This window comes from Prorops nasuta, unplaced genomic scaffold (genome assembly GCF_024137725.1).
Source record: "Prorops nasuta isolate Cenicafe-Biocafe unplaced genomic scaffold, Cenicafe_Pnas_1.2 PNAS00009, whole genome shotgun sequence".
In the NCBI taxonomy this organism is placed as follows: Eukaryota; Metazoa; Arthropoda; class Insecta; order Hymenoptera; family Bethylidae; genus Prorops; species Prorops nasuta.
Window position 1 is genome coordinate 6,272,965 of NW_027116806.1, and position 24,803 is coordinate 6,297,767.

The 24,803-nt window shown below is 45.2% G+C and overlaps 1 protein-coding gene across 5 annotated transcripts in view; it reads left to right on the top strand.

Annotated features, from left to right (window-relative positions):
* cut (homeobox protein, cut) overlaps positions 1–24,803 on the top strand; it is a 111,291-nt gene that overhangs the window by 8,193 nt on the left and 78,295 nt on the right. The window lies entirely within an intron of this gene.

Sequence of the window (24,803 nt, forward strand, 5' to 3'; positions counted from 1 at the left end):
CCAAGCGTGTCGAGTTTAAGAGAGTGAGATGTCGCGTGCAATTAATAAATGAGCGTGACGGAAAAGAGTACGTGTAGGAAACGGATAAGATCGAGTTTAAGCCGCAAAGGCTTTGCGACGAAAATCTCGTCGTGTCATTGAGGAGCGTACAGACTTAATGAGGTTTTAGGTTATCCTGTACGTCGCTGTAATTGATAGTCGGAGATAAAGTAAAATTCGACGTGCGATCGCTATGCGCCGCGTTACGTGTGTATAATTTGACACTCGAGGACTCGACGTGCTTACTTGAAGCTCCAATCGGACGTCCGCCGTTATGGAGCGACGGATCCAAAGAGTCGATATGCGCTCTTCCAGGGATCCGAGAGAGACCTGTACATGTATATAGGTGTATATACGTGTATTCTCGTAACAATGCAGACACGCGGATGAACTAGTCGATATCGACGAAACATCTTCGGCCACCCTTCGCTCCCTCCCCCCTCTTCCCACAACCGTTAAGAATTACGAATAGAACGCTCGAAGAAGCTAATTTCATCGTTAAAATTCGAGAAAATCTTATCGCGATCCCTCCGGAACCTCTCGCTCCTCCCTTTATCCCGCTTCTTCGCAGAATGAAATCGTCGTGAAACTTTGGACAACGTCACCTACTGCGCCAAAGAGCCGGTACGCGTCGTTCTCTAATTGACAGGTGGAATGTGTAGCGGTGTTAATAATAACGTGCGGGATTTCGAAGCGTGTAACCGTGTGCCAGGGAGAGAGCCGCGCAGCGTTGGAAGAGGATCGAAAGCGAAGAAAAATTCGTCGACGCGATTCGTTACTTTGTGAGCCTTGCCAGTAATATTGACAGGTGTGCTCTTCGTTCGTAATCCATCTTGCGGATACCTCTCTCTCTCTCTCCCTCCCTCCCTCCTTGTGCTCCTCTGTAGTTTCTGTTCGCGATGATATTTGTCAAGTGAAATATATTTCGGTAGCACTCGTCTTTCAACGCGCGCAGTATTGACAAAGTAAATATTTGGTAGAATTTTATTAATAAATTTTAAGCAGTCTCTCCTATCGAAGGGGATCATTAGCGAATATTTTTGTAAATCGTACACCATTGATACGGGGAAGATGCGATATTAATAAACAGCTTTAACGAGGATGATGACAGGCTGAAAGTGAAAACGTTGGGAGGAAAATGTTTGGAGAAGCGAGTGTTGGTAATAGGTCGCTGGTCAGATTCTCGGCCACTTGGCCAATTCCGGGGTCGAAGAGCGAGCAAGGGTGTAAGGGTTTAAGGGTGTGAGGGTGGCTACTCGAAGTTTCCCCGGTGCGGTACTTGGGTGTTTGGAGGACAGTTTGGCGGCGATTTGGGGGATGACTCGGTCGACTTGTGGCAAAGTGGCCCACATAAAGGAATTGTCGCGTGCTGATAACCGATAACACCGGATGAAACTTTCTACGTTAACGACTACCGCAGGAAACGCATAAGTTCGTTGCATCTCTCGACTGTCTATCTGCGATAGAAAAAAATTATCAGCGAAAGGATAATGATAGGCGTTCGATAAGGATGCGTCGAAAAACAAATCGTTATCGTTTACAGACGAATCGTTAAAACGCACGAACTCATTCGCGAACAATACAACCGCTAAATGTTCTATCAATCAATTATATTGAGTATTTTAATAGACGATGAAAAATTCTCCTTACTCTCTCTCTCTCTCCTTATCGATTAACATGTAATATACTGTACACATGTACGCAGACACATATACGTACTTTTAATAACTCTCTTATCTTTATGCGTCACACTTATCTCGTAGAAATGGAAATTTAGAATTGGAAATCTTGTACAATCACGGTTCTTCGCCAGTGGTAATAAAAATAAAGGAATATCTTCTGATATTATTATTACCGATCCTTTTAACACTTTCGTTACTTTAATATACATGTGGACGTACCGTGCAAAAATCCGTGCTTCGAATGCCAAGGTGAAAAGTTTGGTTTATCAATATTGAGCTAGTTTATAGATTTTCCAATAAAAAAATATCTTTGATATTACGTGGAAATTATATTACTACCACCAGTGTCCTTTATCACTGGATTATGGTCTGAGCGACCCAAGACTATTAATGGACGCATAGTTTCATAATTATGTCTATTGATTAGGCTACGGGCTAATGATATAGGAATGCCAGTCCATAATCTCCTTAAAAGCCGAAAATTCTCAGCGTATAATCAAGTGCTGATTAACTTGTCGACGATCTCAGCGCACGCAGTTAATAATACAAACCTTGCTTAATATTTAACAATGATTGGCTGAAAAAGAGCTATATAACTGTACATACCGTATATGCAATAATTACTTTCGATTTCATTAATTTATTAGTCTATGTATACTGCATCGAGTCTTGTACGCATATCAGGCGGTTGTAAGAAGGATCGATAAAAGTTTCACATCTTGTGCTTTCGAGACATTCCGAAGAAAAGTGAAAACGCTGAGTAGCTGATTTAAGCTAGTCGCTCGCTCGTTTGTTCATTCGCTTGCACTAACCCTCGCCCTCGGCTTGTCAGCTATAAATAATTATATGTATATTATGCTACAGTATACGTGTAAATAGGGATTTGCTAATAACTGCAATTAAGAAAGAACCGATAAAAATAACAGACCACGACACACATCTTTTCCATCTGAAAAGCTGGAAGTAATGGATTACTAAAATGATACGTTATCGGTACTTTTTTAATTAAAGCGGCTATGTGCCAGCTAGCCTTATTATTGCTTATCGACTTTCACGCTTATTTTCTCTATTGCATGAAAATAGAGTCCGCGAAGGAAGCAAAGGAGCTAGCAGGACCGACGGAAAATGAATATATATATATATATATATATGTGTGTGTGTGTGTGTGTACGATTCGTTATATATTGGCAAAGAAGTGCAATGCTCCTTGATGCTCGGCAGCGACGTGCAGAAGATTGCGCGCTGCAATTTTCTGGCTGGCTCGGCTCGTACGTACTCCCTTGGTAACTCGGAGTAAAGTGAACCACCGGTCTCGTTAGTCGGAAGAATCGTTGTTCGACGCGGAGCGCGTACGTCGCGTGGGGTATTAGAGATCCTCAAGGTAACGTTGACGCACAATGCTGTTGATCGGGAAGAAAATACAACTCGACTCTGAATCACACCGAATCCTATTGAACTTTTTCGAGGAAAATCAAGAGAGAGAGAGAGAGAGAGAGAGAAAGAGAATGGAAAATATGCGCCGAGTAGAAAAAGAAGAGCAAACGTGTAAAACGCTACGTGTGTATGTGTGTTTGATTTGGCGAAATCTCGACGAGAAGAAGCACGATGCGCGTGGAGCGAGACTCCGACGCGTACTCCCAATTAGGAAGGTGCATAGGCCGTGAATGGACAAAAGTTTTGCAGTGTGCCGCGCGCTCTCCCGGCGCAGCAACGTCCTCCACTCTCCACTCTCCTCCACCACTTCGCTCTTGGACTCTCCGCCGAGCAGTGAGCCGACTCGGTTCGGCTCGGTTCGGCTGACGGCTCGGTTGCTGTCCCCACCGAGGATAAACAGCGTCGGCGTCGGCGTCTCTCGTCCAATCCTCCCCTCGACGGGGGAATCCCAACGTAGTTCTCGAAATCCCCGAGAGACGGCGACACTTGCCAAGGAGGCTACGATGCGGTACCGCGCGCTCTCTCGCTCTTTCGAACGCGTGACTCACAAAAGCGCTCTTCTCTCTTTTCCATTTCTCTCTCTCACTCTCTCTCGCACTTTCGTATATAGCATAGGCCATAATGGTACTCGCACTATCCAACGAATGACAGAGACAAAGGAGCTACACGAGCCAGATGCAAGAAAGTTAAACAACTCGCTCGGCTCGTAACTCTGGAAATGACTGTTCGAAGCATTTCTGGAGAAATCGAAATATTCGGTGCAAGTGCATTTTCGTAAATTTCCTTTAATCGGTTTGATCAAAGACACGTGTTACGGGACAAGAGAGGGGGGGGGGGGGGGGGAGAGAATCGATACAGGGTATTAGAGAACCAGGCGTCGACAAGGGAAACAGTATCGTGGTGTAGGTATGTAGGTCCGAAAATAGAATATGAAAGCTTATTTTGGATGCTCCGTCTCGTTCGTCTAGTCCAAGACTGGTCTACCAGACCTCCGGACTAGACCGTTTTAAGAACTGCCAATGTGCGAGCGCGAATACTGGGACGCCAGTTGACTGCGTCTCTACGAACGCAGGTGCGTTATGCGTGTCCCCGCTTTAGAGTTCCTAGTGCGCGCTATACGTAAATGTATATGTATACCTTGGTCCTTAACTCTCTCTCCCCTTGAGAAAAATGATACACTCGACTGGCGACATAAGCGGCGAACACTTTTTAACATTGTATACGTAGGTACCGCGTGGAGTGGAAGGTGCGTCTATTGGCAAAAAAGTCTGGTTGCAAGAAGGCGAATAAGAGTGCGAATACGATCGATAAATAAAATCTCGATATGGTCGATAAAGCGTTGCAGCGAACTGCACGTGCAAGGATAAGCTCGCCTCGTTATTTATTTCGAGGCGTCGCCGATGGCGTCGCACTCGCTTTCATTATCGTATTAATTCGATATTTAATCGTCGAAGATGGCTGAGCGCGATAGAAATTTTATTGTCGCTCTTTGCACCGCGAGCGTCGTTCAACGACTGGCTCTCGCTGCAGGAGCAGATCAGCGGGTTATTAATTTTCGCGGCCGTTATTTCTGAAATCGGTGCTTTAGCTGTCGGAGCCAGAGCCGGTGAGTTTGGTCGCGGCGGCCAAACAGTGATTCACCCACACTCTAAAAATATCAAAATACACGCATCGCGCGATACTCCCGAGCCTCGAGCACCCACTAAATATTGTCTGAGACAGTGTTAAGCGCTGACCCGTGCACCTCAACATCCCACTATATCAAATAGATCCGATTCTCATTTTTCCTCCATCATTGTTCCTATCCTCGGTCTCTTATTAGTTGTACACACATATATATGCCAATTCTTTAGGCTTTTATTTTCCAATCATAGAGCCTCGTACAAGCTCACAGTTGAAGCAAACAACAAGTTATTCCTATATAACTACGATGACTGACTGGAATACGTCCTTTCCCAATAATTTAGTAATACAAATTGTTAGTGAAAGCGGTAACTAGCATTCTCATCTCGGTTCACTGCATCTGGAATTACATCTATCGAAACGGTTGATTTGTACCTTGGTGGCAGACGAATGAGAAGGATTGATATTTTTTCATCTCAGCTAGAATTTGTTGTAATAAATTTATAGGAGAAAGTTACATGTGGATTATAGTAGTGGTGGTGTAGTCGTATATTATGCACTTGAGCTTTATACAGATCCATACAGTAGTTCTTAATTACCTTAACACGATCCATGAGACCTATGATCTGGCGCTTTGCATCGCATGTACCTTAACGACTTGACATAACCGCATACAAATACACAGTCGCTTCTCGATCGACCCGTGTAACTCATAAAGACACGCTGATACAGGAAACTCTGTCCAGCTTTTTGCTATTTTCTCCAGCGGAGTACGTTGATTATTTATCAGCATAAATCATATTGCGTCGATTCCGAGGTTAAAAGGCGAAGTTTAAGATGATTTCGGATGCTTTTTCCGGAGGAATAACGCAGCACGGCTGGCAAATAAGATTGCGTATGTAGGGACTAGATCAGAGGATATGAGGGGAAAGCGAGCAAGTGTATGCGAAACATGCATGTAGCGTGCGCATGACAAACGTGCCAGACACGCGAGCCATGCCTATGCGGAACGGCCACTACTTAGGAGGAGACCCGGACCTTTCACGACCCGAACGAACCAAGCCTCCAAATATTCAATTGCACGATCAGGGCCAAGTTCGATCGCTGTGTGTCGGATACTCCGAACCACCAAAGATGCTATGTATATTAGTTCGTCACCCAATTAAATTCCTTAAGGAATTATAGAAAATTAATACTTTAGAAAAAAATAAAAAATAAATAAAAGTAAGGAATATCGAAGAAATATATTGCGAGAAAAAATTCAAAGCTATATAGTGGATACTTTATGTGTATTTGGTTCAGCATAATAATTTTCTTTTTATTTATAAAATTGTAACATCTGGACCGTCGTAGGACGAAATTTATAGTAAACGTATTTTTTGTTTGTTTACGCACCCAGTACTATATATCTATGATCGATCATCACTGCGTCTCTTCTCTCGTTTTGCCGGAGGTTTTTGCCGCGTTTTGCCTTCCTCCGCCACGCAGTCCCCTTTCCTGCATCCCCTGCACCGCACTCGAAGACTATTCAAAGGTCGCTTGGAGCGCTTCCAAAATTCCGAATCGTACGGGACGACATCGCATCGCGACGGTTCTTGCTGCGGTTCGAGCTTAAGTGAATTCGGAGTGAGCCGTAAAGCGAAGCTAAATAAACTTCGTCGCAAATGGATCTCATTCGACTCTGTTGGGTACGCTTGAGAAACGCGATAAGGACGCGATCAATTCGAAGAGACCGGAGGATCTCTCGAGGAAAAAATAAAATCATTATCATACAGTAATTGCGACCAAGGAAATAAATACTGTATAATACGATCGAGTTGTCGTTTAAAATAAAAAAAAACATTCGAATCATTTGACGTTTCATCGTGGACCGAGAGCACGTACGTTATAGGGACACACGAACATGCTTGATTTATCGTAGAGTTGTTTATATATATACGCTTGGAATTTACGATCGTCAAAATTTGCCGTCCAATTCTTAGTTCTCGACCGTATAGCTGCGGGAGACGACGGAAACGCTGGGATGGACGTCCTTGCGCTCCCTCGACTTCCCCCCCTCCCCTTCCCCCTCCCTCAGCTATTTACCAACTATATAATGCTACCACCGCATTAAGAGCGCTATATATGAATTTATGCTCGACAATTATTATGGTCGCAGACTCACGCTCGTTCGGACTGATTAGTCGGGACTATATGCGAAGCAATCACGAATAGCGCGGATTATTAGAATTTAATAAAGTCTATTTTCCAATAAGATGCAATAAACTATGGAGGCGGAAGATGAAAGGTGTGAAAAATGCAAGAAAGGATGATTGATACGGTAGGCGTTAGGCTATAAATAAGAATGAAGAATGGGCCACGTGGTGAGTGCACGGGGCTTAAGAAGGCAGCAACGAGCGGTCTCCTTCAAATGTCGGCTAATGGATATTGAAAATCGTTAAATCATGAATAGTCATCGTATCGCCAATTAGCAGCAACATGCCGGATGAATATTCACGGGAGTATACGGCGAAACCTGGCTAACTATCGCTCGACTATACGCGTTTTGTCACGCGATGCCACGGGCCGATCATCCCCCCCCCCTACACTCCCTCCAACCCATTCTCCACGCTCTTTGTTCCGTGACGGATTTTAGAGAAAACAAAGAAATTTTGGTCAAACGAACTGCAAAGATTGCTCCTCTCCTCTCTCTCTCTCTCTGTTTATATATATAAATATATATATATATATATTTACTCGCCCTATCTCGTGCGAAAAGCGATGAAATATAAATGCGTTTGATAATAACGCGTTGACCTATAATAATAAGAGTCGCGCGACAGAAATAAGTTATTTGTTGTTGCGCGCAATTGCGGAGTACGGGATGGATTCCCGAAACAAACGGAAGGGAACTTGATAAGCAAACGGAAGCTGGTTGCGGACAAACGCCCAACCTTCCTCTCCGAACTGATAACACAGGCTGCAGACAGCTGCTGGCACGATCACCGCCCAATCCGCTCCAATCGGAGCGTCTCTGGATCGACCTTTGTCGCGAGTTCAATACGTCCTTCTGCATGCAGTATAGTAGCGGAGTATCGTTCGAGGAAATACGATCGACGGAATTCAAGCTCATCGGTGTCACTTACAAACTATACGCTCTATACCTCCCCTCCTGCTGCAGCTTCGATTGATTCTAACAAATCATACGTACTTCCGCCCGTATGTACCACACGCTGTCATACATGCACCCTTCCATTCACTCTCACATACGAGTAAATGTCCCAAGAAATTTCTTATCCTTCACCTCAGCCCCCCCCCTCCCCCGCAAACATACACATTCATATTGGAGAAACATTTAATCGATACAACGATCGACTTTCACCCAATTTCGAAATTCCTCCAGCGAACGATATCCCGGTAGAGTTTAAGATATTTGTCGATTTGCATTTTATGCGCATATTGATGGCACTCTTTTACGACAGCTCGGAGTGTACTTTTATTTTAAATGATGCGCGTCAATCGACGCGATCGACGAGTCTCTTAAGAGCGTGATGAGCGAGTGAAAATGTGCATTTTTATTCATGTACATACACGTTTACAGCGAAGGGGTAGAGAGTGCACTAATTATGCTCTCAATGATAGCTATCGTACCAATATAGATAGAAATTTATGGAATATATTGATGGAACGATATCCGACCATCCGAGAAGCTACGACTCATAGAGCACACGTGAATCGTATATATATATATATATATATATATATACGTATCATGCGGAGCATTGCCATCAATGGGGTATAGTATACAAGCCATTGGATCGAGCCAAGTGTACATTTATCGCGAATATCAAGTTCGATAAATACCCGATGGAGGATCCAGCAAATAAGTCTGTTACCGTTCACGAATATTGAGTCTAATACCCAATGGAGCGGTCAATAAATAAATTGTCCGTAACGAGCGATCGAGGTCAGACTCGGCGATCGATCCGATTAATCGTATATTATATATATATATAGGCTCGATGAGAAACGCGTCGAGTCCGAAGTTGGAGGATTCGCGCGTCGGTACTCGGTCGGTAGACAGGGTGGTGTGCGAGTGCGAAACATATGGAGCCGTTGCCAAAGGAAACGCGCTATCGACAGCCAGGCTCCCGGCTCCCGACTCCCGTGGCCCCGTGCGGCTCGGCTCCACTGGGCTCGCTTTAAGCATGTAAATTCATCCGGACGTGACGTGGCGCGAGTCGCCGCTGCCTATATGAAAGCTAAGGCCATCTGTACCAATCGGCGTCCATTAACGGCGACACGACACAGTGTCACAGAGAGTGCCTTTCGGTTTCACATTTCCAGATTTCCTTCGCTCGTTGATAACGAACCACGGAGGACGAGCGAATTATACGCACACTCTCGCACGCATATATAGACCGTGTCTGTACACTGCGTTAATGACAAACACCACTAATGTAATCTTTGCGGCGTCTCAAACTTGTTCTACACAATTAACTCGGTCTATATGTATATCGTGGCTAGGAAAAATAAAGCTGTGATATTTCTTCTTTTAATTAAGGTAAAATGGTATAATTTTTGGTGTTTTTTTGTTCTTTTTGGTTCTATCACGCCGTGCACGTTGCTCATGATTGAACGTGATTAGGTAAATCATAGCATTGCGATTACAGTAGCATCGACGTGTATCACTGGCAAAACAACGCTACGTATCACTCGTAATCGAGAAGCATATATTGTACGTTTGTGTATACCTGGTTGTGCGCATATATACTATAAGCAGTATATAGCTGCCGCACGCTAGAAGCATATTAGCAACGGAGCGTTTGCAGCATTCGCTTCTTTCCATATAGCGAGTATAACATCTCATCGGAATCTTCTTGCATAATTTCCAACTTCCATCCATCTCTCGATATTCACAGCTCAACATTATTCGGAAACAAATCATCTCTCTCGCGCTGCTGCTGCTGCTTCGTTCGTCAATTACGCGCTCTCGCACACCCACACACACACAGGCGCGTCTTATAATCGAATTCCTTGGAGCACCGACAGAAACATCTTTGATAGCGTGACAAAATGTTTCGGTATCCGAGCGCGACTGAAAATATCAAACATCTCATTTTCTCGTTACATTATCGACGAATAAATAATCTTGATCAGCGTGTCGCGATTGATATACGGAGAAATTGTAATTTTTCATCGACTGGCAAAGGGAAGGCAGAATTAAGAGTTTGTTAATTAGAGTACGTGACGCAGCAGGTATATAGCCATGGAAAATCACGTGGTCAAACCGTTCGAAGTGTAATTGGTGTAATTAGTAATTAGGTTATTAGCGATGAGAGTTTGAAGCAGAGAGTGAGTGGAATGAAATAAAAGCGCAATAACTAACGTTATCGCGCATTGGACGACGGAACTAATCGAAGCAATCAGCTGGAGACCAGTGGTTCTCAAACAACGCGGGGCGGACAAATAAGGGGCTGGATGTAGCTCGCGCGGAGTGGGCCGTAAAGACCAATAAGAATTGGCTGTATCGCAATCAAAGTCGATGGTGCTGCGGATAAGGGGACGATGAGTATAGATGAGTCCCGAGGAACTGACGAAGGGGCGAACGGGTGAGAGCATATATATGCACCGAAAGGGAGGGAGAAGGAAAGCTTCTCCAAGTCTGGCAGTGCTGGTGGAAAGCTCGAGTCTCCGAGCGAGGCCTCCCTTTTTTTCTAAATTGTATCTATTGGCTCGAAGCGATTGAAAGTAATTGAATGAAGCGGCCGGTTATTTACGAACGTTTAAGCCGAGCCAACTATCTGTCCATTCATTCGGTCTGTCCCTTCATTCATTCATCATTCACTCGCCGGTGTACGGGTGCTGCATGTATAGCAGTAGTAAAGGCCCATTCAATTGATCGGTGATTGTCTAAATTATAAGATTGCCATACAATGGCTCTCATCTCGACCTATTGGGGTCCCGTTCGCTCTTGAGTTGCGTCACCACTTGACAACCGGGATCGTAAGCGCAAACGCATTAAAAATCTACCTTAAACCGATCGTCCGGAACCGTCCTGTGGCTTATCGGTTCCTTCGAATCAGGTGACAAAAAATATTCGATCATTCTCGCGATGAGGTGAGCCGCGCGATTAAAGGGATTAGACTGTGCGAGTAGACAAAGGCTTTTAACAAAAATTAGGAGGGTACCCAACGTATATACGCCGCGCTTGCCGGTGTATAATGGAGTTGAGCCAAAAGAAAAAGGTGGACCACATTTAGTTACTATATACGTCGTATGTACGTGGCACTAATCCTCGAAAACAGGCTTAATTACCGTTGCACCGAAACAGGGTAACAGCGGAGAGTCCTATATGGCAATACCATGTCCTACTAACTAGCGCAGAGACGCCAAATCGGTTTATCGTTTGGCGAAAAGTTCCTTCAATTCTATAACTGAATTGGCTTGTTTGCCAATCGCATAACGCGATACGAAGTTTCGCGCATTAGGCACTCGCCTATTAGAGCACACACCTAAGCTCCGAAATGCGAGAGTCGACCTCTGCATGTCTGTTGGCCGGCTGCGGCAACGGCTGAACGGACGACCGGGCTATACCTTTGCTCTAATCGGTAGGTATTCCTCACGCGTGCACCTGCCGCCGCTCCAAACTCTGTCACAAACCCCTGGACTGCCCATTGATATTATATACGTATATACATAGTTTATTATATATATATATATATATATAAATCGACCAGCTGCCGAATCAGCATCTCATTTGAAATATTTTCATACATCATAGAATCTCATATTAATGCGAGAGGAAAGTGTAATTAAAATTTCTAATAGTTTTCTATCATATTTCTTCCATTTAAGAGAATATACAAGCTCGCTGAGAATAAAGCGATATCAATTTGTAATTTCAGCCATTTTTCTTATTAATCCACACAACTATATCGTTCGATTATTAATCCATTGTATATCATAATCGTCTAGCTGTATCACTAGGAAAAAGCGAAGGAATTAACGAGAAGGCAGGGTGCCACGCGGATAAGAAAAAAATTTACAGCGAGGCTTATTTATAACTTGAGCGGGAAATTATTGCCGCGAGTTTTTCGTAGGGCAGGTGGCGTTACCTTCGAATCAGGATCACGTGAACTCGCGAGAATTTATCGCTGCACCATAGCTGCTTTGATGCAAAATTTACTACGATGGCCCGGTCGGCGCGGCTCGACTCGACTCGGCGCGCCACCTCCGCGCTTCCCTGCGGCTCGCACCTGCCTCGTCGTTTGCGAATTCGATATCGAATGACCCAGATCGACAGATAAATTGCTGATAAATCACGTCTTTCATTCCGGGACGTAGTACTCGGCTATGCATTCGCATGCAATAATCATTGCGGCTTACGTCACCCCTTTGTGCGTTAACTATTCAAGCGGAAAAGTTTCTCCCTATTAATTAGCAGCAACGTAGTGCTCCATCGATCAATCTTTTGACGCCTTCTCTCTCTCTCTCTCTCTCTCTCACACACACACACACACACACACTGTGTGTTCACAACTAAAGATTTCTCGCGTATAGTCGATATACACTGATAAAGGCAATATTTCGATGCTGCACTCGGGAGCGTGCGTTCTATCCGGCACGAGGAAACGATAATCAGACGATTAATTAGCAGCATCCTCTTTAACCTTTAAACCTCGATACACCGGATTGGGTGCACCGAGTAATTCTCCTTACAATCTATCGAAGCGCGAGGCTAATTTATACCCTTTTTCACTATTCGCCCTCTAAGATGCACGCTCTGGCTTATTACAAATTATATTACCTACAGAGTCGAAGGGCGCGCACAATGAGCAAAGCCAACTTCTAGCGCCAGATTACAATCCCCTGTAACCGGCTGTGTAACTATATAGCTGTATAGTCTAGCTCGAAAGTTATCTGTGCATCGGCCTGTGAGTAGAGGCTGAGTAGGCACAAGTGTATCTAGGATATACCGATATAATGTAATATAGTGTGTACTCTATAGTTACGTATAACTTGTACAGCTACATTTGTACACACACATATATATATATATATATGAGTGGAGGGTCTCGGCAGAAGCGCACGCCGTTCGATGCTGGCGTTGCCGTAACATTAGAAGCGAACATTAAGTGGATACTTGCGTACGCGTACGGTTCGTAAGTAGCTCTCGTTCCTCCACCCCCCCCCCCCCCCCCCCCTCCCCCTCCTTATATGTCTGTCTCTCTATACAAATATACACGCACGTATATCCGCCTCAGGCAGCCTGCGGTACAATCATCTTGAGAAACCCGATTATCACGAATGATCGAACGGAAATTGACTATACCTCGATGGATAGACCCACTTATATCATACTTACACTCATCGCCCACGCCTTCCGTCACTCTTTCTTTCCAACACATATATACATATAAGTATAGTTTATAGACTGTACATACACCTTCGTTCGTTTAAACAAGTTAATTATTAGTAACGAATCTCGACCCTACTGATTTATATCGAGTGGAAAGCTCAAATTTCAATGCTCGCTACTCCGCAACAACGTTTCTATATATATCGCCTGACAAAAAGCTATAGAGGATACCATGGAATTGTAATGCAACAGTGGTGGTAAAATAAGTCATAATTCCGTCAAAAATTGAAAGACAGGCATCGTACGATTTCGAAAGGTTTTTTCAATTAATGCACTTTCTAATTGTAACTCTTCGCAATTAGTATCGACAAAGTTACGCAGTCGGCGCGAGAATGCTGGATATTACGCATTAGTTCTCCGGCACGTCGAAAGCAAGCTGCAGGCAAGAAGCAGGCAGCAGGTGACGAGTAGGAGTGCGCGCTCAACCGACCGGGCTTTCGACGATTTTCACGCGAACCTGCGTGTAGCAAAGTGCGCCCGGCGTCGTTTTCCATGCAGCCGCTCCACACGTAAAACACATTGAGAGAGCTTAGCGGAGCCTAGCCTATCGAGCCGCTGCTCATCCACGCGCGAATAGGTCCACGGGTTATTAAACAGCACACCGCAACGTTCACACGTTCGCCACTGCGAGCCCCTCTTCATCTATATACAGTCTATAATATAACACCTATTATTACCTTCTCTTTTCAAACCAACCATTTCGCAAAGAAATAAATTATTTGAAAAAGAACATTTTCACATTTTTCTCTTGTACCATTTGCAAAATCAAACAATATGCAACGTGGTGAAATTAAGACCCAGTTGGCAAGGGTGAAGGAAAAATTGCGAGAGGCATCATCAGCTGGCAAACCGTTCGAGCTTCGATATACCTCGTGCAGTGCGCACCCCACACACGCGTGTATCGTATATATACCGACGCTCGACCTTGAACGCTCACGAGTGCCAATGAAGAAACGATGATGATCATCGGTCGTACATTTGACAGGACCCGACGTGTCCGATCTTGATAAGGAAGTAATATAAGTAATAGCCGGAGCGTGGTTCCGGTCGGCTCTGACCACCAGCTATATCACTGGGAATGACGTAAAATCTACGTTTAATTGGCTAAGAAATTTTACTCGCAGACAACAATATCTCGTGAAACATTTCATTCTGTATGGTTGAATAAAATTGATGAAACGAGTGATAAAAGGCTTCCCTAGACTGCCGAGGTCGTTTTAAGGAATAGAAAAAACTTGTAGTTTATCCGAGACTAGGGAATCGCGCGCGATATAAGCGCGAGTGGCCTGATTTTTTCCCCTTCCGTGTAATAATCCCGTTAAACGGACCGGATGTAACTAGCGAAGTTTTCGCGCGGTACCGCGCCAAGGATCGTCGGCGACGCACAACAAGACCGAAACAGCGCGAGAATAAGGCATGGCTGCGCGAAAATAGCGGTAACTCGCATAATGCGATGCACTGCTCGTTCTCGCCTCGATAGCGCGGATATACTATTAGTGTAATACGTTTACATCGTCCGTCGAGTTTAGGCATCTGCGTAACACGCACCACTCTCCTGTCGCTCATCATAAAGCCTTGGAACAATGCTTTAACGACCTAAACAGATTCGCTGTACCTGCTGTATCGACCTTTCTGCAAAGTAGAAAAAAAAAAACACAAAACTCTATGTACTTGGGCAATTTACGTATCAAACAGCTGTTAGAGATAATTGCATTTTTATTAATATTAAAAATTCAAATATATTTGTGTTATATCGAGCAATATTGTGTGGGATTATGGAACCGTGCAAGTTGACGCGAGTACAGTGATCAGCGAGGGACTCGCTGGTCGTAGTTTCTCTCCGATGGAAGACGATAATTAAAATCAATGTTGATACGCGGTGCATGAAAATATAAAAAGGCAAAGCTCGCGCGGCAATCGGAGATCGAATCGACCAAGTTCATTTCCGAATCACATGATCCATGCCATTATCGCCATGTCAGTTATCACGAGTGCGATAGTAATAGTAATAATACAGGGTGTAATTATAGGTGAGAGCTGCGCTATACAAGGATTGGCGCGGCGCAGACATCGCACCAATGATCTGATTGCGTGTTACGCGTGACCCTCGCGCTCGCTCGTATTATCCGTTCGGAGCGCAACACGCGCTTCGCTATCTCGGCGTCTTAATGACTGCGGGCTCCGCGACGCCGTTGCTAAGGTGTTTCCGGTATCCGGCGTCGCGATGCCACGCGCAAGTATCGAGCCTCGCGCTTATCTTAACGGCCAGCGTCCGATCCTGAATCTTCCGCTTGTTTTTCAGTTTCCGAAACGCGTAAACCGTGCTCGTCCTATGAGCTAGGGTATATGCTTCGTAAGTATATGTATGGTCCCTTATGTCCCTAGCGACCGTTTACCCCCCTCCCCAGCTTGCAAGGTGAAAAAAGAAAAACAGTAAATTGTATAATACTAATGAATCCTATGCTATACGCGATATATTCGATTGGATGGAATATATTCAGATTCAACACTCGGATAGGAGATGCAGAGTCAATTGAAATGACGAGGGTCAGGATTTCGGAATTTTGCCCTAGGGACTCGAATACATATTGGACAGGCCCAAAAATCAGGGAGGCTTCCATTCGCAAGCACTCCGCTCCCCTTCGGAGCGAGTCTAAAATTATGATTTAACTGCTCGGGGTTCCCGCGCGCGTATGCAATCGGGAATCCATCCAATCGGGTTTACCGATGCATCGGGATCGGGGCGTCGCGTTGTGTTTCGCCATCGAAAAGGGGTGGCACTCCTCGTGGAAGCGTAGGGGACCCCAAGAAATTGGGGTGCGCGCATTTGGAACACGCCTAATTTTTTAACGACACCCGATATGCAGATCGGCTCGACAGGATCTATGCATGCAAATCATGGGTACGGTGCTGCGCGCGGGGCCACGCTGCCAACGACGATCCTGAAGAAGACTGGCATTGAAAAAAAGAATTGGCCTAAAACTGGTTCCACACTCTTTCTCCTCTCCCTTCTCTTTTCTGCTCCGTGCATTCCCGCTCTCTTAATCTCTTCTTCTCTTCGCGACTGCGAGTGAGATGAATGAGATATACACTCGCACACACACACACACACACACACACGCTTCTTTAACGCGATAATATATCGCTTCCTATGCTTTTTTCGTTTTATGTTTTATGGATCGGTCTTTGTATTATGCGCTGTATAAGGCGCACTGCTAATATCACTGCATATCTAATAACGCGTAGCTCCCTTCTAGTCACCCAACACACGCATACACACACACATGCGAGCAAAAACAGCAGTTGTTCGCAGCTTTACTCGTGTGAAATCTACAGTCAATGGCGATACGAAATTAATTTTCTATTCAGGTATATATATATATTGGGACACAGCGATTAATTTATGTAACGCGTGCGATTGTGATATCCTCGACTCGAAATAATTGTCCAGGATCTATCGCAAAATAGGAGATTCGACATTTCGAACGAGCCTTTTATACTCTTATCGATGAATGAATTTGATAGCAGAGGATTATTTGTTTTACATAGACTTTGCGGAGATTCCGCACCTCCATCAATATATTCACCCCTGCGAGAAGTTCCGGTCGGAGGAAAGAGAGACGCCCCTCGAGCGTGGGCGTCGAGCCGAGGAAAATCATGACGGCCCGGCTCAGCTTGTATATATAGTACAGCGTTACTGCGTGGCGTGGCGTGGTATGGCGACCGCCACAAGTGGACCGTCGTGGAAAAAGCGTCTGTCCTGCTAGCGATGGAGAGAAGAGGCAGAAACTCCGTCTTTGGAGGGCTGCGAGGAAAAAAGCGAAAAAAAAGGGAAGCAGTGGCCCATTTCCCTCGATAGACAGGCAAATGTCCAGAAAAACCGTAATTTCTCAAGAAGTCCGGAAGGGGGATGAGATAGATATCGAAGTAAGCCATCGACGAGCCGAAGACGACTCTTACGAATTCAAGGCCGGAAATGGCAGGCCTGCTAACTACTCGAAACTTTGGCAGAAGGTTTCAAAGTATTCAAGCGGAGTCGCCGTAAATCCAATTAGCGCCCATAGCTTTCGAGTGTCTCAGACCCTATCCTCGAGATCCCCTTCTTCTTTCCCCACGCGGTGTCAAGGGCTTGCATAAAAAATAAAGGTATTTTTCACTTTCAATAATTCTCCTTCGAGTTGGCCCACTGACGACGACCCTCCTGAGAATATCGCTTTGCCGGGAAAACTCCCCATTTTCCAATTGCGCATAGAATATATCCGACGCTCTTTATAATCGCCTTTCTGTATATACACACACACGTGTGTGTTTACGCGTAAGCGTAAACGCAGGGACCAGCTGGTATAATTTGAATAAATTCGAGTTGTGTGCGACGAGGAAATGGACTGGTACATGAGAGATCGCGCGAGTTGGCTGGGTCTGGGGAATTCTCGGAAGTCGGAGGAGGAAATTGAGTTACTTTCGAATAATGGCAGCGAGTGTGGAGAATGTGGCTAATCACGCGAACATGGTCTATCCGTCTAGTAAATGACGGCCCAGTTCCTTCCAAGAGTTCCGAGACTTCCTTCTCTGGTGATTCTCCTCAGTAGCGGAGCTGCCCACGCGCGCGCGAGCGTGTTCCTACTTTTATGCGTATATATAGATATAGTACGCTATAGAGCTACGAGAGCGCGCGCGTGTGCACCAACATACATATATCAGCGAGCAACGAGGGGAGGCCCGACTCGTTCTTCACCAGTGATCCTCGGCCGTGCGTTAACGAGCAATATGCGTCCGGTCTCAACGTTTATATAGATCGTCTCTGGTCACCCCCCCCCTCCCCTTCCCTCCACCGCCACCTCTTACTCTATCTTGCGCGCGCGTATGTTTACGCCAGTGCTGATGCACCCGGTGCACCCAACACACCGGCATCCTAGCAAACTTTGCGAGGAAAAATCCACTCTACCGTCTGCGATGGAAAATCACTGCAGTGTGGACCACGGAGGTCTCTTTAAATCGACGGCTCTCCTTTAAAGCGAGCCGAATCCCTCAGTTATCATTATTATTATTTTCGCATTTAATCGCACTACAAATTCCGGTTATTTCGACTCACAAATTTTTCACTCTCGACTTATTGGTATGCAGCGTTACGTCGATAATGTGGGAATCCTCGGTTTGATCCGGAGTTATGGCTGAACGCGAGCGTAAGTCACCATGGATTTCTCATCGCGCTCGCTTTAAAACCCGAGGGGGATTGAGGAGATCCTTGAGCAGACTCGAGTACTCGCGATACACTGCGCTCTCGAATAATATCGATCTTCGACGCGAGAAACCAGTGATATTCCCTCGGGAACGATCTTCCCAACTCTCGTCCAGTCCGAGTGACAAATAAGCGTCCATTCGGAATAAAAAAATCGCGTCGTTCTCGCATGCAAGGCTAATGCTCGCGTACCGCAGAAAATCATGAGAAAGCGTCGAGTGAAAGATTTTTAGACGAAGGACTCGGGACGAAGTTTGCGCGTTAAAAATAGAAAGATCCCAGGAAACTTGTAGTTTTATTCTATCGTTTGCCGTTTGACTCGCCTTATAACTGGAGAGCCATTTAGTATCCATTAAATGAATTCTCTTACGAAGCAGAACGAATTCTAAAGATATAGCGACGAAGGGGAATAATTTCGCTGGAAGAGACGAGTACGAGACGTTTTCACGAAGCGTGCAAGTTGAAAAGTCATTGCGAATAGTACGCGCCGCGTTTATCGTGGGTACGTGTTGTCGAGCAGCGTACATAGTTGGGATGATGCGTGTTATAAAGGAGGGGGAGGGGGGAGAAAGACGCGATCGCGCCTCGTATCGGGAAACTTGCGAAAGAAAGCAATTCCCACGTTGCGCAGAAGAGAGTCGTGGGCTGGAGGCGGCCGCGAGGGGAGTCCCCGAGTCTTCAAGTTCATGGCTACTTTTAAAAGACCATCCGCGCAGGAAGGGACGTCGCTCGAGCGTCAGCGTCAGTGACGAAAGCGGCTAGGAGAACGCCTAGACGGTGGCGAAGGCACTCGCTCTGCGAATTGTTCGAAGGATGAAGAGTGGTGGGGGGAGAGGAGTCTGCCTGGTGCGTTCTGACGCGTGATTATGCCACGGAGGTCAGATAGGATCTATGCTTCACTGCATCTCCGCCATATTGGTCTTCGTTCGCCAACCTCTACCTTATTCCCATTCCCCCCTAACCCGTCCCCAAGCATCTTGCAAAATTTTCCTCAAAACTCACCACCCCCTCCACATTGTTATTATTTCCTCTGCCCGTTAAATCCACGGTACCCCACCACCTTACCATCACCGGTCGGTTCCTCCACGTATTCAACGAACCGCGAGCGGAATTCCCTCCTTCTGCTCGCAATTAGCACGCCTTTATCACCTGAAAACAATGGACTGCCCGACCTTGAAGCCTTATTGACTGAAAGTCGCGAACAGCTCGCATCCATCGGCAGATTACCTCGTTATTCCTCGAGACGATTCTATCGGCTCGAGGCCGGATGCAACGTCTGCACAGCCTACGCATCGAGGCTCCCCTAATGGTTTTGACAAAATAGACATTTCCGTGGAAGAATCTAAATATCTGCATAATACATTTAAGCACCTATAAATTTCAATAATTGTCATTTCTTGCACTTTAATCTCATTAACATTGTACGGGAACGGCGAAATGAGATACATTATCGTCTGAACAAATACAGTACCGTTAATGCCATTAACATTTTTCCTCGATAAAAGTTATTACGCATTGCTCCGTGCATCAAGTTTATCGGACGGGCAATGTACGTAGATGTGACTTGATTTTTCTGCTCTTCGTATGATAATTATAATATCCATTCGCGAATAGAGAGACGAGTTTAATGAAACGAGTTAAATACGTACGCGATAGAACCGTACGGTTTTAACATAAATTTATAACGCATAATTTCCTCTCCCATCTTTTCTCCCCTCGTGTATTTGGATCTGGCGATAGATACTGGTTTTCTCTGAGTGTGTACGTTAAAGGACGATTCCGCCGTTTTACGCGGAAATATAAGGGATGAAAAGTACCACGTGGTTCATGACGCGTGATGCAAATGCAGCGCGCGGTGGGCCGCATGTGCGTACGAACGTAAAACCTCATTCATGCACCACTACTAGTCGTGCACTGGTGTACTTGCACATTTAGCACACAACCACCTGTAAGCGCCTGCGGTATCCAGATTGTGTGCGTATGTATATTCCTGTTTACGCACCTTCCTCACCGAACAACCCCATACTCGAACTATCGCGCGCTCCTGGGACCAAGGTGAGGGGGTATCCACTTACATTAAAGGCAAACAAGTTATTCGTCAGCATCGCTTTTCCGTTCCTCTTACACGCACACACACATGCGCTTTGTTAGAAAAGAAGCCCTGATAGTTCATTCAGAAAAACTCCCCCGGACGAACACACGTATAATATTCTGTCAAAATTCATCGGTCGATCTCTCGAGTGGTTCTGCGTCATTCAGGAAATAACTGCTGACTCATTCACCGAAATCAGTCGTTAATGAGGTCACCGCGATAAATACCGCATTATTGCTTGTATTAAATAAAAATAAAAAAATCTCCGCTTCCCATCAATCAATTCGATTCAATAGCGCTATAACAATAACGTGTTTTCATGTTTCACGCTCAGACAACTATTAGTCAGATGGTATATAATTCACCAACGTTTCATTTATGACGTCTGATTAAATATTGTTATCTAGAAAAATATATGTATACTGTGTATCAGGTTGAATGTGGGATAAATCGAGGGTTGGAATAATTTTTGGTAATTTTATTGAAACGAAGCAGCGTAATATTATATATATATATATATATAGTAACATCGATATGGGATTGAAAGGAATTGTTGGTTTGCCGGACGATCAGGCATGTACATATTAACTCGTCGGCTGGGCAGGAAACTCGTAATTCCACGTTCTTAGCGCGGTGTCATCTGGCCGTAGCTGTAATGTTTTACGTAACTCGCGGAGCACGGTGTGCTGTCTGCCGGTGCTCACACTTCTCTGACACGAGTGCATCGCGAAATACCTGCCTATATACCTCGTCCCTATAATCACCTATCGCTCGTCCCTTTTATTCTTCCAACGGAACTAATTATCACGCTAAAAATTTTCTCGCAACCAGCCGCGATCGACCGTAGTGGTTTTACGATTTTCAATTTACGCGTACCTGCATGTACACGCGCGAAACTCGAAGCGTTTATATTTTATATCCTCTTCGAATTATTGTACAATAATTTTACCACGTACAAAAAGACTGAGAAATATGCAGTATTTAATACGACAGCTATATAGCAATAATGAGAGCGAAAATGGAACGACAGCTTGTAATAATGATAAATATAACCGCGGCTAGAATTATAGCGAAGGCTAGGAAAATTTACAGCAGCTTTGCGGAAACATTAGCTTAACCGTAAAATTTCCATCCTTTTCGCTAGCGATTAAATGATTTGCTGTGGCTCTCGCTCTGACGTACCACCTAAACCGTACAGCCATATACCATGCTACGTCTAAATGTATTCTGCAGCGAGGAAGCAGCGAGCAAGGTTACCTTTGTATTTACCCATGTATATATCGATGTGTTCTGGTACCGCATTACTCAGATCCATAATCAGTCTGAAATCCTTTTTCGCGGGACACGTCCACCTTGGTAACGTCGTAAAATCTCGAGAGGGGAAAAGAGAAAAGCTGAACCACACACACGCGCTGCATGGAAATACAGAGGAAGAAAAGGATATAATGATATAAATACGATTGTAAAGAAAAGACGCGTAGCGAATAGAAGTTTTTGTTGGAATTACTATAGGGGTTGTGGTACTGGAAAGAGGGAAGGGGGGGGGGAATAAAAGAGAGGAGACAGATAAATTGAGCGAGAGGTGCACGAAAAAGGAGAGTATAAGTACAGGAGAAAGAGAGAGAGAGAGAGAGAGAGAGAGGAGAAAGAACGGCTGGCGCAAGGTTTCGTGACAAATACGCGCATTGTTGTATCGTGCATGCTCTCCGTTCGTGTGCGTGTGTTACGTCCCACACGTACACGTATCTATCGTCGCTACAGTTACGAGAGCGAGACATTTTACGAAGGAGAAGGAGCGAGAAGGAGGCCGGGGGAGGAAAAGGTAGAGCAAGATATATTGGAGATGTGTGCGCCCGCGCGTGTGTGTGTGTGTGTGTGTGTGTGTGTGTGAGATGGCGAGAGAGGGAAGGAGGAGAGGTGGATATAATATTATATCGAGGGTAGGCGTGGTTTAAAAAAGGGGGCGGTACCAGCTATACTCGTTCTCGCATACGTATACTCTACGCGTCTCACTCTCCTTCCTTGTTTCTCTCGCGGCGTTCCGTGGCATCGAACTCGGAATCGCGAATTGAGTCCTTTACCAACACACGCGAACTACTTTGCTCGAAGCCGCGCTCTGTCACGAGCGTAGGAAGGAGATAAAGAAAGGCGGATCAAGGCAGAGTTGTACGGCTCGAGAACCAGCGTTTTCCTCCCTCTATCTATATATATATATATATATATATATTTTCATCCCCTCGATCTTTTCCCCATGTATCATTCATCCTCTCCTCCTCCAACCCTCCCCACTCGATGCGCATTCTTCTTACACTATTACGTAATAACAAACGTGGAATCTTAAATTGAAAAGAAAATAAGAGAAAGCATATTTGACTCGTGACTGTTGTACAGGTGATGGAATCTGTTCGCCAGTGTGTATAGGTGTGGAAGGTACATGCATGCACACACACGCACGCCGAGCATCCGTGTTTACGTCTCGCGGGGCACGGCTCGGGCTCCTGCGCCTTACGACGCTGATCGAATGCGGATTCTTCTGCGGAACGTAGCGATTCTCGGCGGGAGGGAGCCGCGCGCACGGTAGTGGGGCAAAGGGGCAGGCAACGGATAAGACCCGTTCGACCAATGATATTGCTCGACTTTATCTCGATACGTTTATCTCGCGGTGTCGAGCGTTTTATAGCAACCGAGCGCTCTACTGGCCCGCGAAACTATTGACCGACCGTATCAGAGAGACCGATACAAACACACACACACGCACACACACAGCTCTCACGACTCGATCACGGATGAATAGGGAAACGGACGGAGCGAGATCTAGACAATATTCCTCCGTGCTGCTATTAAACACCAAAGATCTCGTTAGTATGGGTAATCTATGGGGGGGGGGGGGGTTCTATCGCGTAAGACCGGTATTCCACGAACAAACGTCGTCGTGGAGAACGAGTGTGTCTATATTATAAGGGTAAAAGTATTTGACAGCTTTACAAACGAATCTCGAGTTTCAGAGTCATAATGCAGGTAAAATAATCATACGGTCGTCTAACACCACAACGTTTTTATTCTTCAGCTTCTGGCCAAAATCTTGCCACACTCACTAATCATAACACTACGGAAGAAGAAGGACAATCCCCTTCCTCTGTCCTTTATATACTTCTCCCACCTTCCTAATATTCGTAATGCCTAACTAATAGCGTTAGGTGCTGCCATCGCAGATAAATCGTAATGCCCTGTACTTTACAATATATACTAGGTTTTTGCCCGTCGATGCTACAAGCCTGTGTTTCTCCATCCAGTACACTTTTTAATATATGTGTATGTGTGCTGTCCTCCGCTCGAGAAACACGTTAAAGCGTGTCGCGAGCAGATCTTTCGAGAGATAGAGGACCGCGCGCGGTCCACGCGGGGCTGACGAAATTCGACGAAATTGCAGGCGATCCTCCAGCAGATATCGGCGCGCCGTCAGATGAAACTCGCTCGCTGCATGGGGCATCGAATCGTGCGCGTAAAATCACAAGTTTTAATGACGGCGCGACTTCCAGTCTACGTATATACACAAGTTTGTGTATATATGCAGGAGAGGACTCTGGCAGATCGGAGATAGGCTGGGCAAGCGTATAATATTCTTGGAATATCGAGTCTCCCGAGAAATTGACTTTTCTCCCTGCTAATTACGTCTCCTCTTGTTTACAAAGAGAAATCATCGATTAGCGCACCTTTAATTGGACGCTTTTATCGGCTATCTCTCGATCGGACATATCAATTGCTACCATCCCCCTTTCCACTGCTGATAAATATACACTTTTATCCTCTAATGTATATAGTATAAATTGTCTAAATTATTACGTATAGTACATTCTCTGTTTTTTTTTTGCATTGTTTCAGGTGAGTGAAAGAGAGCATTCCTTAAAGTATCAGCGACGAGAGCGGTGAGTTATCGAAGCATCGGTTTATATTATGATGAGAGTATATTTGGGAGTGGATGGCAAGGTAGGATAAATCACAGTTTTATCGGAATGAATTGATCCTAGTGGACGCGTTCTGGAGCGTGAAATTCAAAACGTCGCGTCGTTAAAGCCGCGCATACCGACAGTGAAAGATCCGTGAACACGTGTTCCTCTTTTGTGGACGCGACGCGACGCGACGCTACGCGACACGGGGCAACGCGAGCTCGATAGACTATAACCGGAAACATATAATACATATTTTGTCATAAATAGCAGGAGACTTCCATCCGGTTGATCATCGTCACTTGGCTCGTCTGGTTCTTCCCCGATATATTTCGCGTCGTCTACG